Genomic DNA, 16,318 nt, shown 5'->3' on the forward strand with positions numbered 1-16,318 from the left:
CTTTCTTTTTCAATTTGAAAATCGAGTTTTGGCATTTCTTTTTTTTTTTTTTTTTTAAGATTTTATTTATTTATTTGACAGACAGAGATCACAAGCAGGCAGAGAGGCAGGAGGAAGCAGGCTGCCTGCTGAGCAAAGAGCCCAATGTGGGGCTTGATTCCAGGACCCTGGGATCATGACCTGACCGGAAGGCAGAGGCTTTAATCCACTGAGCCACCTAGGCGCCGAGTTTTGGCATTTCTTATTAACAGAATGCTGCCATTTAGATATATACATTTAAAAAAAATTAGTAAGGGTTGTTACTGTTTTTCTGTGGGATCTCAGTAGATGAGGATACCCTAGTTGCAGTGGGCAATTGATTGTGAGCCTGCTGAAATTACGCCAAGTGTATTAAATTGTGACGTCTCAGAAAAACATGCCACCTGATTTTGCTAGGTTAGAGACAAGAACACCGAAATTGAAGTGCATCTATAAGTCTATAAAACGGCAAAACCCGAAAAGTCTAGAATAAAAGAAGCAACTCATTCGAATATCCTCTGAATTACCGGTAAACAAGTCTCAACTCTGAAAAATAAGTTTTCAAAGCAGTAGTTTCCTAAGGACATGCAAACTCTTCAAGTATCTTGGGTAAGGGAATAAGGAAAAAAAGTGTTGAGCCTTTGCACGGAGGTTCGCTTCACGTTTGTTTATTACAACAATTAAGTCTATTATAATAGCATTGTGGGATCCCTTGGCAAAGCGACACTGCCAAAAGGGGGAAATGGTCCTTATGGAACAACTGTCTATTGCCGGGAGGCCCTCAATTAAAATTTGTATTTAAGCATACACAATAGACGATTTGTTTTTAACTTTAGTGGAAAATTGATTTCACGTGTAACCCCAGCGCTGCACGTGGGGTGGGATACCTGCTGTAGGTTTACAAATATCCAGGTGCAGGTGCAATCCCGGGAAGAAACTCAAAGAACAAGAAATGGTGTTTGAGTCCCTGCGGGAGCTGGCGATGAATCGCTCACACCCCGTGGCGCAGTGTTCATTCTCGCTAACCTTCGTGGGCCATGATTCTCGGTTGCTCCCTCGCATAGGAGTGTCAGTTCATGTGTGTCCCTTTCTCCGCTAGATGTCACTGTAAATCAATCGCTTGTGGACAGGGAACCCGTGTGTTTCTCGTTATCTTCAGACAGCACCAGGGTTTAAAGCATGGTCGGTCCCCACACTTGTCTCCTCCCCACTCCCCAGAGTGGGGAGTCCATCGCGGGACGGGGGCAGCGCGCCGTCGGCAGAGGCAACCGACGCGCCGCGACCCAAGCGGGAGGCGCGCAGGCTGCGGAGTTGCAGGGCAAGCTGCGCGATGTGGGAGGCGGGCCCGCGCAGCACTCCTCTCCGCCCCAGCGAGCGAGACGGTCACGTGCCGCGGAGGCGCTGCCCTCAGCGGGCGGTGGCGGGGTGGGGCCGGCACCAGCGGAGCTCGGAGGCGCCGCGCCTGCGGTGCGGAGGTCGCCCGGGGCAGGGTGCGGCCCCGGCGCGTAACGCCGCGCGGGGGGTGACTGCGAGTCGGGGCGGGGACAGCGACTCGCCTGGCGTGAGCGCCGGGCAGGTCGGCGCAGGCGGGGAGAGTAGGGGGAGGAGCCAGGGAGCGCGCCTGCCGCGGAGGGGGAGGGGCGGGGCGGAGCTGCGGCGCGCGCGCCCGCTAGAGAAGGGGAGGGGCGGGAGCAGCCGCTTAACGCGCGCAGGGCCGGCCGCCGTGAGCGTGGGGCGAGCGTGGGCCGCGGCGCGGCGGTGTGACTCCTTCCCGCGACCCTCTTTCAGGCCCCGGCGAGGGCACTGTGCGGTGGCCGGAGCGGCGCCGGAGCCCGCGAGGCTGAGCAGGCGGCCGTGCCCGGGCATGGTGGTCTGGGGCAACGCGGAAGGTGAGCGACCCCCTGGCCGGCGGCGGGGGTGGGGGAGGGGTGGGACCGGACACGCGTCGCCCGGAGGCGCCGCAGGCCCGCCCGGCGGCGGCCGGAGCGCGGACGGCCTGAGGCGGGGCTGGGGAGGGTGCGCCGCCCCGGGCACCGCAGGCCGTCCTCTCGCGGCCTGGGCGGCCCGCGGCGTCCCCGAGCGCGGCAGCTGCCGGGTTATGTAACGCGTGACCTCCCCTTCCCCCACCGCCATGGCGCGGCCGGCCGGGCGCCGCCGACCCTGCAGCCGGCCCACGACCGCCCCGCGCGGGAGACTCGCACGGCGGCCCTTCCCTCGGTGCTCGCCGGGTCTAGCCGGCGGACGCCACCCCCGGCCCCGCTCACACCGCGCGGCAAACTCCCTCCTCCTGCGTCGGCGCCTGGGCCGGCCATTCAGCCCAGCGCCATTCATTCATGCGCGCGTTCGGTCGTCGGTTCATGAAGCGTTGCAGGATGTCGGCCGGGGCCAGGCGCGGGTGCTCTCCGCCCGGCTTCCCGCCACGCCATCCCTCCCCCCACCCCGTGACCCCTAATCAGACGCCCCTCCCCCGCACTGGGGTCCCCAAATCGATGTTGGACTAGCTGAAGGCAATTTTTATTCACTTAGTTTTCCTTGTTACCTGCTCCCTTAATATGCAGGGCACCTTTTCTCAACTGCCCTTACAAGTGCCCTTTTCACACTTCCACTCACTATTAAAATGATTAAGCCCCTGAGTAGACCGAAAGGGGCTTTTCCTTGTATATTTTATTGCTCTTACTACCTAAATCCAGTCTGTGAGGAAATAAAATACCTTAATCTATCACTCCTTTATTGAGTCCCCCTTGTTTAAAACAAAATAATTGCAGATGGTATAAGTTTACTGTTTGTCTTTCACGCCTTCGCAGGTCATGTATAGAGTGGGAATGATTTCATTAAGGTGAAAATAATGTAGGCTAACACATCCCATAAAAGCACCTGTAACTAACTTTTAAGGACTTTAATGTAACAGTTCTTAATTCTGTGTGTCTGGGCTGTCTGGCCTCTCCGCTTTAGTCTTCAGGAGTTAGCTGCTTCTGCTGCTTTAGGATTGGTCACACCATAACGTTGGTTCTTGCTGTGGAGTACACAGTAATCCAGCCTTTGGGGGAACCTGCTTCCCAAACTTCCCATCTTTGCTTTCTCACATATCCTTGTCTTAGCCAATGCCAGTGCTGCTAGCAAGTGGTTCCCTCCCTATGTTTCCTAGGCTGGATTCTTGGGAGGTTCATCTGAAGTCCCTCTTCGATGAATTTTTCTCAGGTTTAGGAGGATCTCTATTCAATTCTTAGGCTATTTGTCACTCAGATTCGACACGTGTCTTGAAGATTATCTTTTTGTGCATATCCTCTATCAGTCCATACCCAACTCATCTTTTGTCATAGAACTTTACTTCTATTTTATGGTGAACAATACATAGTTAAGATTTTTTTTCCTAAAAAGGTAAGAATCACCCTTAGGATTAATATTTATTATATTTCAAGTGGAAAATAATTTCTCAAAATAATGTGTTTGAGTCATTAGGATCACTCCGTTTTCCCCACTCCAACTGCAAAACTCAGTTCTACGTAGAAGAAAGAAACCCTGTCTTCACCAGCAACAAGCCAGTCATTAATAATAAGTTGGGAAGACTACATGTATTTGATCTTAATTTGACAGTTTCTGTACTGGAAAGATAAAAACTTTAGAGTTAGGTGTAGTTTTAAATTCTTATTAGCTGTGTGACCTTGAACAATTTAAGTTACTAATATTTGATTTTATCCTCAGGTGTAGAATGAAGATATTATTTCCTCCTTTGGATAGTTAATGAGTAAATAAGTCTTTGAAGGTAGAGCATCTCTCGAGTACCTGGTACACAAGAGATGTTCAGTAAATACATACATATTCCCTCTGGTATACTTTTTATTTTTTTATTACAATTCACAGTCTAGAATCAGCCAGGATATGCTGGAAACAAAGTATGAGAAGAGAGCTGATCAGAAGATGGGCTAGTTACTCCTTATCTCCAGGTTAATGAACGAGCTCTAAGCTAAATAGTAGTAAAGCTCTTTACTTTCTGTTAAGAATATACGCATGTGGGGACGCCTGGGTGGCTCAGTTGGTTGAGCGGCTGCCTTCGGCTCAGGTCATGATCCCAGCGTCCTGGGATCGAGTCCCACATCGGGCTCCTTGCTTGGTGGGGAGCCTGCTTCTCCCTTTGCCTCTGCCTACCACTATGTCTGCCTGTGCTCGCTCGCTCTCTCTCTCTAACAAATAAATAAATTTAAAAAAAATTAAAAAAAAAAAGAATATACGCATGTGTGTGGCATATTATGCATTATAGGATATTGAGCAGAATACTTACAAATGAAGGAAATAGGTTTTTGGTTTTTTTTGAGAGAGCGTGGGTATGCTTGGGGCCAGGGTAGGGGAGCAGAGAGAGATGGAGGGAGAGAAGCTTAAGTAGGCTCTACTTGGAGTTTGAGCTCACAACCCTGAGATCATGACCTGAGCTGAAATCAAGAGTTGGACACTTAACCGACTGAGCCATCCAGGTGCCCCTGAAGGAAATATTAATCTTTTTTCTCCTATATATAGCACCAACCGAAGCATTAACTTGGATATTAAAAAAGAATTTGATTTTTTTCAAAGTCAAGTCAGGAAGTCGGGATGAAGATGAAGGGAGGAAGCATACTTTTAAAAGTCTTTTTTAGAAGGATGCTTGGGTGGCTCAGTTGGTTAAGCCGCTGCCTTCGGCTCGGGTCATGATCCCAGGGTCCTGGGATCGAGTCCCACATCGGGCTCCTTGCTCAGCAGGGAGCCTGCTTCTCTCGCTGCCTCTGCCTGCCTCTCTGCCTGTGTGTACTCTCTCTCTGACAAATAAATAAATAAAATCTTTAAAAAAAAAAAAAAAAAGTCTTTTTTAGAGACTATTGGGTTGCATGTTCTTTCAGTGTCTCTTCTACTTAGAAACAGTATGTAAATCCTCGTCTGAGTTCCAGTCGGAACAGTGCCTCCCTGCTATCCCTTTTTCTCTTGCTTTTCTTTCTGACTGATCCCCACATAAGAATCAGAGCAATCTTTTTATTTTTTAAATTTATTTGAAAGAGAGAGACAGAGCAGGCATGGTGCGGGGGGAGCAGAGAGAAGGAGAGGGACAGGCAGACTCCTGGGCCTGACACCGGGCTCCATTCCAGAACCCTGAGATCATGACCTGAGCTGGAAGTCAGACGCTTAACTGACTGAGCCACCCAGGCACCCCCAGAGAGAGCTTTTTAAAGACGTTAGTCAGGCTGTCATTCTTGTGCTCAAAAGCCTCTGAAAGCTTCCTGTTAACCCTTAGTATTGAATCAGAACTCCTTATCACAGCCCCTCGGGGCATTACATGATTTGGCAGCTGCCAGTCCTAACTGGACTTCTTACCATGCAACTCTTCATCACCCTGCCCCAGTCCGCTGGTCCTTTTGCCATTTCTCAAACTAATTAAACTGTTCCTAGCTTAGGGGTATTAAACTTGCTATTCTCTTAGTTGGGCCACCCCTTCCTCCTGGTGGTTATCTTGCCTTTACATCCTGTCTTTGCTGGTCAAATGTCATCACCTCAGCAAGGCCTTCCTGGATCCCTAAAATAGAAGCCAGTCCCTCCCTCAGCCACTTTTGATACTGTCATTTTATTTTATTTTACTATTATTTTTTTAAAAGATTTTATTTATTTATTTGACAGAGATCACAGGTAGGCAGAGAAGCAGGCAGAAGGAGAGGAGGAAGCAGGCTCCCTGTTGAGCAGAGAGCCCGATGTGGGGCTCTGTACCAGGACCCTGGGATCATGACCTGAGCCGAAGGCAGAGGCTTTAACCCACTGAGCCACCCAGGTGCCCGATGCTGTCATTTTAATTTTTGTTCGTAGCACTTATTGCTAGGTGGAGATACACTGTTCACTTACTGATAAATTTTCCCCATATACTTGTTTGCTCAAGGCCTCTCTCCCACTTGAAGGCAGGGGCCTTGTCTGACTTGTTCTCACAGCTCTATCTCCAGTGCTTAGAATTCTACCTGGCAGGTGCTCAACAAAACTTGTTAAATGAGTAATTGGTATACTTAATTTAAACATTGTTCTGGAATCAGACAGCCTGGGTCAGAATGGTGTCTCCTACTATTTACTGATTCTTTAGGTTTGGGCAACTTATTATCTTTTGATGCCTCAGTTTGCTCACCTGTGAGATAGGGACCATATGTACGTTTTAGGATTACAATGAGTAATAATTGAGTTAATATATGTAAAGTGCTTAGAACAGGGTAATTTTATAGTCTCTAGAAACAGTATTTGAAATTAAGTTGGAAATTGACTTAGGATTTTGTGTTTTTGCATGAGACAAAGGTATAATCATTAAATTTTGTGTTTATTTTGGTGTTATTTTTGGCTACCAAAATAATGTTTATGGAACTCATACCTAAATACATTTTGTGGATGCCTAGAATGGATTAAAAAGTGAGCAGTTGAGGATGGAGACTAGTATTGGTTTAATGTGGAATTCAGCCTTTTCATTCTCAGATCTGTGGAAGATGGAGAGATTATTTTAGCAGCTGCCCACCAGAGTAGCTTTTACGTATTTCCTTTTGAAGTTGTGCTGGAGATAGGACCGTGGAGATAAAAGGACTTGCTGGAGGCTGAAGACAGAAAATCCTTGAAGATCCAGTTGAAGGATGAATCCTGTAGTATTTGGGAAAGGAGAAATGTTTTATCATCTTTTATGTTCAGTTTCTGCTGTTTTTCGTTATGGATCCCTGCCCCCCCAATGTGTTTGGAACTTAGAGTGACCCAGCTATATTTCATATTTTTTTTTTTTTAAGATTTGTTTATTTTGAGAGTGCACACACTTAGGGCAGAGGGAGAGGGAGAGAGCCGACTCCACATCAAGTGTGGAGACCAGCCAACCGGAGGCTTAATCATGACCCTGAGATCATGACCTGAGCCAAAACCAAGAGTCAGACACCCAACCAACTGTACCACCCAGGTGGCTCTACGTCATATTTTTTCCCCCTTCTGTTCATCTTTCATAATGTGATTTTGTTTTTTCTTTAGTACTTTCCAGAAATAGGAAAGAAAGAATGGGGACAAACAATAGCTTTATACTTTCAGCTAATGCAACTTGAACTGTTAGAAGCTAAGATTTTCCCTGTAGTAACTGCACTGGCTTGATACCAGTTATTTTTACTTAGTCTGCATATCTTTAGTAAAATGCCTCTTTGTAGGAATATGTTTTCTTCTTAGTTTCAACTTTAACCAGGAGGATCCTATCTGTGGGCCTTAAACTTAGGGAAAAATAAAAATATTGCTTCCTTGTGTAACATTTGTTCCAAAATTTAATAACAATTGCTAAGTTACTAAACATTTACTGTGTGTCAGGCTCTTTGTAAGAGCAGTGTTTTATTTAATATTCATAACCACTCTGAGGTAGGCACAGTTATAAAGAAACAGACTCAGATAATGTTCCTTGGGACCTATCACACAGGTAAGAAAGGAGCCAGGATTTTCATCTACTACTACCTTATTTCATAACCTGGGGTCATAACTGCTTTGCTTTGAGGCACATTAAAACAAGGTTTCTGTTTGGAAACTTGCTATTATGTTTTATTGTGTTATTTGTGTGTGGTGTTCCTCAGACTACAAGTAACTTCATTATTTGTGGGTAAGTTTTCTTTGGATTTAACTATTACATGTAAATGGGTGTATATTCTATAAGTGAAAAATGTTTTAATAGGTTGATGATAGGCAAAATCATTTTTTTTCCTCATTACATAGTTACTGAAATAAGTCAAATCATGTGTGTCATGGAAGGTCAGCTTGTAAATAGTTTGAAAAAGTTTTACATGTAGAAGATGTGATGCATCAGATTTAAGAAAATACGGATATCTTTAAATTTGCTTAAGGCTAAAATTTCAGTAGCAAGTAAGTAAAAATTAGTGATGTGTTTCTGCTGGTTATGGAACAAATCTTTAAGTCTTTATGTTTAGTAAGTAAGGAGGGTATTATCCAGTCAAATTAAAATATGCTTTTTCATGTAGCCAGGTAGCTGTCTATGCATACAGGTTAGTTTGAGTAATTTTTGAGGGGGAAGGAAGCAGGCTCCCCGCTGAGCAGAGAGCGGGGCTTGATCCCAGGACCCTGGGATCATGACCTGAGCTGAAGGCAGAGGCTTTAACCCACTGAGCCACCCAGGCGCCCCTGAGTAATTTTTTTAAAAGATTTTTTTATTTTAGAGACATTGTGAGCATGCAAGCAGGGGGAGGGGCAGAGAGAAAGGAACTTAATGGGGACTCCCTGCTGAGTGCCGAGCCCCAAGCAGGACTCCATCTCAGGGACCCTGAGATCACCACCTGAGCTGAAACCAAGAGTCAGACACTTAACTGACTGAGCCACCCAAGCACCCCTAGTTTGAGTAATTTTTTCAAGGCTTTATGGCTGAATTAAAGATTAGTTAAGGATGGGCAAAAAAGTTGGTTGTGATGTGAATGATTTTTACTTGAATCCAGTGTCTGAGTAACCAAAATGTTGCTTAGTGGCTTCAGTCATTCCTGAGCATAACCAAGGCGAAAATGAGCTTTTTGGAGATTTAGTTAGAAAATAATAGCTGAACCTTATGTTTTTCTGAAGTCCATCATGTCTACACTTGAGATTACTAAGAATGAACTTAATATATTTTAATTACTTAGGCATTAGTCTTAATTATGATTTAGATTCCTTTCCCTTTTAAATGTTTTTCATCAGAGTTCTGAATTATATATGGGACTTAAAATAAGTTCTATTAGTTTAAGCAGTTTTTTGAAAAATTAAATTGGACAATCCTGAATTAAATATTTTAAGTTTTTTCTTTAATATTTTTGAGAGCATAACCAAAAATGTCTTTTACTTTTTGTAATGGTTTATGCCTTAAAAAGTACTTCACTTGGCTTTTTTTCCATTCAGTTCCTATAAGAGAGAGGTCAGGCAGTGTATCTTGTTACATGTATAGCTGCAGTGTGATTCTGGCACTAGTTACTCAGATTTAGGGCACCTGGGTGGCTCAGATGGTTAAGTGTCTGCCTTTGGCTCAGGTCATGATCTCTGGGTCCTGGGATTGAGCCCTACGGCTGGGCTCCCAGCTCAGCAGGAAGTCTGCTTTTTCCCTCTCCCTCTGCCTTTCCCCCTGCTCATGCTCTCTCTCTCTATCTCTCTGTCCCGGGTGAATAAATAAAATCTTTAAAGGAAAAAAACAAACTACCTAAAGTTAGGGTAGACAACATCACAGGTTAAGGGCACAGTCCACAAGATTTTTTTCACTTTAAGGTACTCGTTGCAAACTCCAGGGTTTCTGGGCCACCTGTACTTCTGACCAACTGGCTACAAATTTGGGAGTTCCCACTACTCCCTCAGATTTGATAATTTGCTAAAGTGACTCAGAACTCAGGAAATACTTGCACGCACCATACTTAGAATTATAATTTTATTATAAAGTATACAAATCAGGGCAAGCCAAATGGAGATATACCTAGATAGAGGTCTGGAAGGGTCCCAAATATAAAGCTTCCATGTCCCAGGACATGTTATCCTGCCGCATTGTTATGTAATTACCACCAGGGAAACTCATCTAGGCCTTGGTGTCCAGAGTTTTTATTGGAGTTTTATTACATAGGCATGATTAATTGAATTTTTGGCCACATGGTGAATCAGTCTCCAGCACCCCTTTCTTCCTTGAGGTCAGAATGATCTCATGTGGCCCAAAGCCCCAACCCTCTAATCACTTGAGTGGCCTTTCTTTTTCTTTCTTTCCTTCCTTCCTTCCTTCCTTTCTAGATTTATTTATTTGAGAGAGAGGGAGAGAGAATCTGAAGCAGGCTCAGTGCTGAGCAGAGCTGAATTCGAGGCTGGATCTCACAACCACAGTATCATGACCTGAGCCAAAACCAAGAGTTGGATGCTTAACCCACTGAACCAGCTAGGCACCCCTCACTTAACTGGCCTATCAAGTATGGTTAGCGCCATCCTGAAACTAGGGGCCCACTGAGAATTCTATATTAATATAAAAAGATGTCCTAGGGGCCCACCAAGGATAACAAAGATTCTTCCTACCAGTTTTAACATTCCTAGGATTTAGAGTCTCCATCTCTGGAATCAGGGACAGAGGCCATTCAGATTTTGTATTGTACAACAATAGCTAAAAAGGTGCGAACAGACATTTGCTCAATTTATGACGTTGATATGATATAAAACAGATATGTTTGTTTCAGTTGTAGTAGACTGAGTTCCCAACTCATCAGTCAGTGGTAGACTGCTGATCTTCATTACTAAAAATTGTAACAGGTTGCATTTGAATATATGTATGTAGAAAGATTGCTTTCTGTTGGAAATTGTAACTTTTCTTTTATCGATACAGTTGTGTTTAAAAGCTTGGGTGGATGTTCGTTTGAGTCATATACATAAATTGTGTTGAAGGTTAAGTTTATAAACTACATATTTTTCAGTATTTTCAAAGTTAAATAATTTTGGCCGTCAGAGTTTTGTTTTTGGTATATTTGAATTTGTAGTTTTAGACTTGGGTTATTAGTAGTGTTAAGTGAGAAGAAACCTAAATCTGAGGTGTGATTTTGCTAGTGAGGTAGAGGTGTTGATAATGTATGGATTGGTTGTTAGTGTTATAAAGTGTTTTTAGTAACTTAGTTGCCATTTTGAGTTTCAGCTCGTGAGTTATAGCTGTTCAGATTTATAGTGTTGAAGGTTGATAATGTTCTCTTGCATATGTTTATGCCCCAGTAGAAAATCTTACTTCTCATTGTTTCATTTGAAGGTTATATTACATTCTTTTGGGCTCACTGAATGTTTCTTAGAAATAGAGTTTATTAGCTAAATAAACTGTTTCATTGAGTAAGATTCCTAGTGTTTTTTGAGGAATGCAATATCTCCTATTTGGAATGTCATTTAATCTTAAAAATTAGTGGGTCTTGTTGTTGTTGTTTTCCAAGATTTTATTTATTTATTTGAGAGAGAGTGGGAGAGAAAGCTTGAGAAGGGGGAGAGTTGGAGAAGCAGACTCCTCGCTGAGCTGGGAGCCTGATGGTGGGGCCCTATCCTGGGACTTTGGGATCATGACTAGACACAGGAAGCAGAACTTCTCCCTGTCTGTGTGCCGGCTTCCCCATCCTCCAGTATTCACATACACACATTTACTCTTCCTTTTCTAACCTTTACAAGGTAAGGTTCAAACTCCTTAGTATGATATTCAGAACCTTCTGTTACATTTCCTCAACAACCTTACAAGTTATCACTACCTCTGTCCATGTATCAGTCCAGAATGTTGCCTTAATTATTTTTTTTCTTTTGTTTTTGCTCAGGAATTTCCTTCCTGAAATACCCCCTTACCCTCTTCTGCCCTTTAAAATCCTACACATTGTTCTCAGTGCATATCTGGTGTAGACAGCAGAGGCACTGACAAAAAGGAATAAATGCACCCAGAAAACAGCAACAAATCTCATGTTGGAGAAGAGATCCAAGAGGGCTTCACTGAAGAGGTACATATGCACTACAGGTTTGTAGCTTAGGCTCAGGAAGCAGAACCCCTACTTGTCTGTGTGCAGCCATCACCATCCTACAGCATTTACATATATACATTTACTCTTCTTTTCCTAACTTTTACAAAGTAAGGTTCAAACTCCTTAGTATGATACTCAGAACGTAGATCAGACCTGGAATTTGGGGAGAGGCAGTGCAAGGCACAGGATGGAAGAGATGGAGAGATCTTGTTACCTGTAATCTAATCAAAACCTTGATTTTGTAAGTTGCATTTACTCCTGTTACTGTGAAATCCTTTCTATTTAGTGTACACTATAGCAGCTTTTCTTCTTGGTATACTTGGTCTCATCTGAACTTCTCCTGTACTTGTCTCTGCAGTTACCACTCAAGATACACTGCAGGCAAAATCAGTTGCCCTCTCACATGAGCATTACCTGGGAACTCTTTAGAAATGGAGATTCCTGGCCCCACTCCAGACCTACTGAATGAGAAACTTTGGAGTTGGGAATTCAGTAGTCTTTGTTAATTGGGCCTCCAAAATATTCTGGTGCATGCTCAAATATGACAACTACTGAAGATATAATCTCCTCTTCTTTGATTTTACCTTCTTTTTTCTCTAGATATGTCCTGTCCTTGTTTTACTAAACTTATGTGGCCTTTGGAATCCTTGATTTGCTGCAACCTTGAACTTTCCAGTGGATAATTATTTGGCTTCCCTGTGAGAATATACCACTTCTTAGTGAAGATCACTGGCTTTTTATTCCTTTTTCTAGACTCATTTTTTAACCATGTCATCTGCAGAAGAACATTCTTTTGTTTTACTTTGTACCTTGAGCCCTGCTTTTGGACCTGCTGACTTTGGGATGTATGTGGGACATCCTAGTGGAGATGTTTGATAAGCATTGGGCCACATGGTTTGGAGTTCAGAAAGTCAGGAAAATTGAGAGAATGTTTAGAAACCAGTTAATTTCATTACACCCTGGAGAGCCAGAGAAGGTAGTTCTTTGTACTTTATTAAAATAGCAGTCTTCATTTCTTTCCTTTTCCTTCTATGGAAATCTGTAATTATAGGGAAGAAAATTATTAGTAGTTCTTTTAGAATGCCTCCTTCAACTTGTATTCAAATGACTGATTTTGTGAAATCAAATCATCTTTTTGTATTTTTGTTATAACAGAATAAGAGAGAAAATTCTTTGTTATATTGAATTGTTTGTAATAGAAACTTTCTTTTTAATGAGATCAGTCTCAAACTGGGACATTACAAATATTTGTTGCGCATTTTCAGTTTTAATATATCCAAATATTTTTCTTACACATCCTTTCTCTTTATCTGTTTGTAGTTTAAATGCTGACTCTAAATCATGATATTAAAATGCTGAAATGTACTTATATTTATTAGGATACAGGCTAAACTGCTGTAACAGGCTAAGCTTTTTTTTTTTTTAAGATTTTATTTATTTATTTGACAGACAGATCACAAGTAGGCATAGAGTCAGGCAGAGAGAGAAGGGAGGAAGCAGGCTCCCTGCTGAGCAGAGAGCCCGATGCGGGGCTCGATCCCAGGATGCTGGGATCATGACCTGAGCCAAAGGCAGAGGCTTTAACCCACTGAGCCACCCAGGCGCCCTGCTTTTTTTTTTTTTTTTTACGATTTTATCTATTTATTTGACAGCTCACAAGTAGGCAGAGAGATAGGCAGAGAGAGAGGGGGAAGCAGGCTCCCCGCTGAGCAGAGGCCCCCTGATGCAGGGCTCGATCCCAGGACCCTGAGATCATGACCTATGCCAAGGCAGAAGCTTAACCCTCTGAGCCACCCAGGCGCCCCACCACTCTCTTTTCTGATACCAAGTGCAAGTTTGGGGATTTCCTAAACCACCCTTAGGTTCAATAATTCACTAGAAGGACTCAGAACTCTTGAAAAAACTGTTGTACTCATGCTTATGATTTATTCAGTGAAAGGTAGAAATTAAAAACAGCCAAGGTAAAAGGCACTGGGGCACACAGGTGGAACTTGCAGTCCTCATCTCACTGGAGTCTAGGACAGCACTAACTTCTGGCAATGAGTGACAATACACACAAAGTATTGCCAGCCAGGGAGACTGACCCAAACCTTAATGTCCAGAGTTTTTATTGGAGTTTGGTCATACAGATATGGTTGGCTGCCCACATGTCTGACCTTTAGTCTCTGGTCTCTCAGGAGATTGATGATGCATGACCCAGAGCTTCCACCATAAATCACATTGTTAGACTGTTTGGAGTGGTTCATAGTCCCTAGGTAAAGAAAGACATTTATCAAGCAGGGCATTCCTGGGGCTCAGAGATCACCTCCCAGGAACCAAGGGCAAAGGCTAGACCTTTTTGAGTAAGGTTAATTCTTCACTAGATAGCCACTTCTCTGAACAGGCACAGCTTGTTTTCTGGAAGTATAGACAGAGTTGCATAATATATATGCTTTCATTCCAAAGCTTTTTTTTTTTTCTTAAGTGATTGGATATATAGAATCATATACATTCATTATATTATACATACAATGTATACATACATTACAAACTGCAAGAGACTAGACTTTGTCAGGTTCTACTCTATCCACAAACTAAGGAACTGGGATCTGACTGCTTGTTACTTGCTTAAGGTCAGAGAACCAGTTAACAAAGTTGATAGTGTATCTGGATCTCTACTTAAGAGTATGGACTACTTACAGTTAGAGTCTAGATGGAACCAACCTTATTTGTAGGAGCTATTTTCTTTCTTTGTCCCTGCATATATATACCATATATAATCTGGGAGGTACTGTACCTGACCCAGACAGGTGCTGAATTCAAAGCATCTGTGTTGTTGCATTGTATTAGGCTGGTTAAATTCAAAATATGTTTTCTTACTTTTCAGAAGTGTATTATATTGATAGCATTGTTTCTCCACCAAAGATTGCAAACAGTTTATTACAAGTTAAGTGTGATTTTGCTCCACCAACCTGCAGTGCAGCCTTATTGAAAGCCTTTAGTCTTTCAACCCTAGGAGGAAGCTGTGTGCAAAATGACTGTAGGTAGGTATTTGGCCTACCTACTCCACAGATTGTTGTGAATATAAATTGTAAAGATCTCTTTCAAACTACTGGAAATGTAAAATATTACTAGTGATATGTTTAAATTTGAAGAATTTAAATTTAAATATTAAAAATTTAATACTGAAAGGAAGGAAATATAAAGTATCAGTCAAGAGGTGAATTTTTAAAAGATTTTATTTATTTGAAGAGAGTGTGCAAGTGCAAGTGGGAGAGGGAGCAGAAGGAGAAGCAGACGCCATTTTGGGCGTGACCATGAGATCATGACCTGAGCTAAAGGCAGATGCTTAACTGCTTGAGATACCCAGGTGCCCCAAGAGGTGAAATTTTTTAAAGATGGTGAGAATATGGTAACTTTCTCCTATTTTCTGTTTCCTGTATTTCTCAGTTTTCTGCAGTAAACATGTAATTCTTTTAGAAATAGAGCAGGAAAACTTTTTTAAAAGGGACACTTAGTGAGACCAAATACCAGCAACGTGACAAAGCAGTGTATATACACAAGTCATGAATAGGGTGGATAATAGGAAACTTCTTAAGAAAAGATAGAAAGATCAGACTCAGTTCTGGATAAGGTTTATGTACCCAAGTCTATCATTTGTTCTTTAGACAGTGCTGTGTATGTTATAGCCACTTTTATTTGGGTGGTTTAGAGTTCTTTTATTTCTGTTTATTTGGTGTTGATCAAGAAGGTCTCTTCTATGGTATGGGGATTGTTTCATTGCAGCAGGAAACAACTGGTCATAGGAAAATGTCTCTGTATTCTGAAGGTGAAGTAGCCAGGTTATGAAGTTTTTTTGAGAGGGTCCTGTTAAGTTAGGGATAATACCTGGTTGAAATATCTTGACATTTTATTTTTAAGTATTTTTAGAGGTATTTTAAATACACACAATATTATCCTTAGGATGTAAACTGTTTGATTTTGAATCTCTAAAAGCGAGTATGTGATAAAGTCTAGAGTCACTAGTTATGATTCTTGGAGATAGTTACAAGGGCTTAATGTCCATCACCTGGGTGTCTGATTTTTGTTTTTAATAGATTGAGGAGAGTCTTCAAAGTCAAAACCTGATAGTGTGTGGGATATGTCTAGAAGATTCTCCTTCCCTGGGTTGTGAAATTCAAGAATCTGTGCCCTTGTAATTTCAGCAGTCTGAGAACTGTAGACAGTTATGGTTGGTCTCTGTGGTTGAATCAGACCAAAACCTCAAAACATTTTTCTATTTAAATATTACATAAAAAGCTGCTTATCTGGTATTAAAGCCTTTACCATTTAAGGACAAGTAAGAGCTGTCGAAGCAGGCATTGTCAAGTTGTGTTAGTGACTGTGCTAGCACTTCACTTCACTTAGTCACTTGTAAGGGCAATACTTGGTCCTAGTAAATTAGTTCTTCAGATGGCTTCCCACTGCCTTCTCCAAGAAAAAAAATTGTATATACTGCTATACAGATTTCTTGGAGATATAGCCTCTTGCCAGTGTTGTACTCCAAATGAACATCACAGTTACCCTCTTCCCTGTGGCTTGCCTCTGTGATTCCAGCTGCCTATGGAATGTTTCCAGTGTCAGAATCCATTTTTTTCTTTGCTTATTTTTAAAAATTACATTTTTAATTTTATTTATTTGACACAGAGAGAGAAATCATAAGTAGGCAGAGAGGCAGGCAGAGTGGGGAGTGGGAAGCAGGCTCCCTGTTGAGCAGAGAGCCTGATGCAGGGCTCGATCCCAGAACCCTGAGATCATGACCTGAGCCGAAGGCAGATGCCCAACCCACTGAGCCACCCAGG

General features: G+C 42.6%; 1 protein-coding gene across 7 annotated transcripts in view; it reads left to right on the top strand.

The window, feature by feature from the left end:
• Window positions 1-1,676: 1,676 nt before the first annotated feature.
• Window positions 1,677-16,318, top strand: part of LOC308349412 (DNA repair protein REV1) — a 79,438-nt gene continuing 64,796 nt past the window's right edge. For 5 of the 7 annotated variants that reach the window (XR_013967446.1, XR_013967447.1, XR_013967448.1 and 2 more), the window contains exon 1: window positions 1,677-1,907. The gene's annotated coding sequence lies outside the window, so the exon portion shown is untranslated. The remainder of the gene's footprint in view (window positions 1,908-16,318) is intronic. The other 2 variants (XM_080814085.1, XM_080814086.1) reach the window with 2 other exon arrangements.

Source organism: Martes martes, assembly GCF_963455335.1.
Source record: "Martes martes genome assembly, chromosome: 9".
In the NCBI taxonomy this organism is placed as follows: Eukaryota; Metazoa; Chordata; class Mammalia; order Carnivora; family Mustelidae; genus Martes; species Martes martes.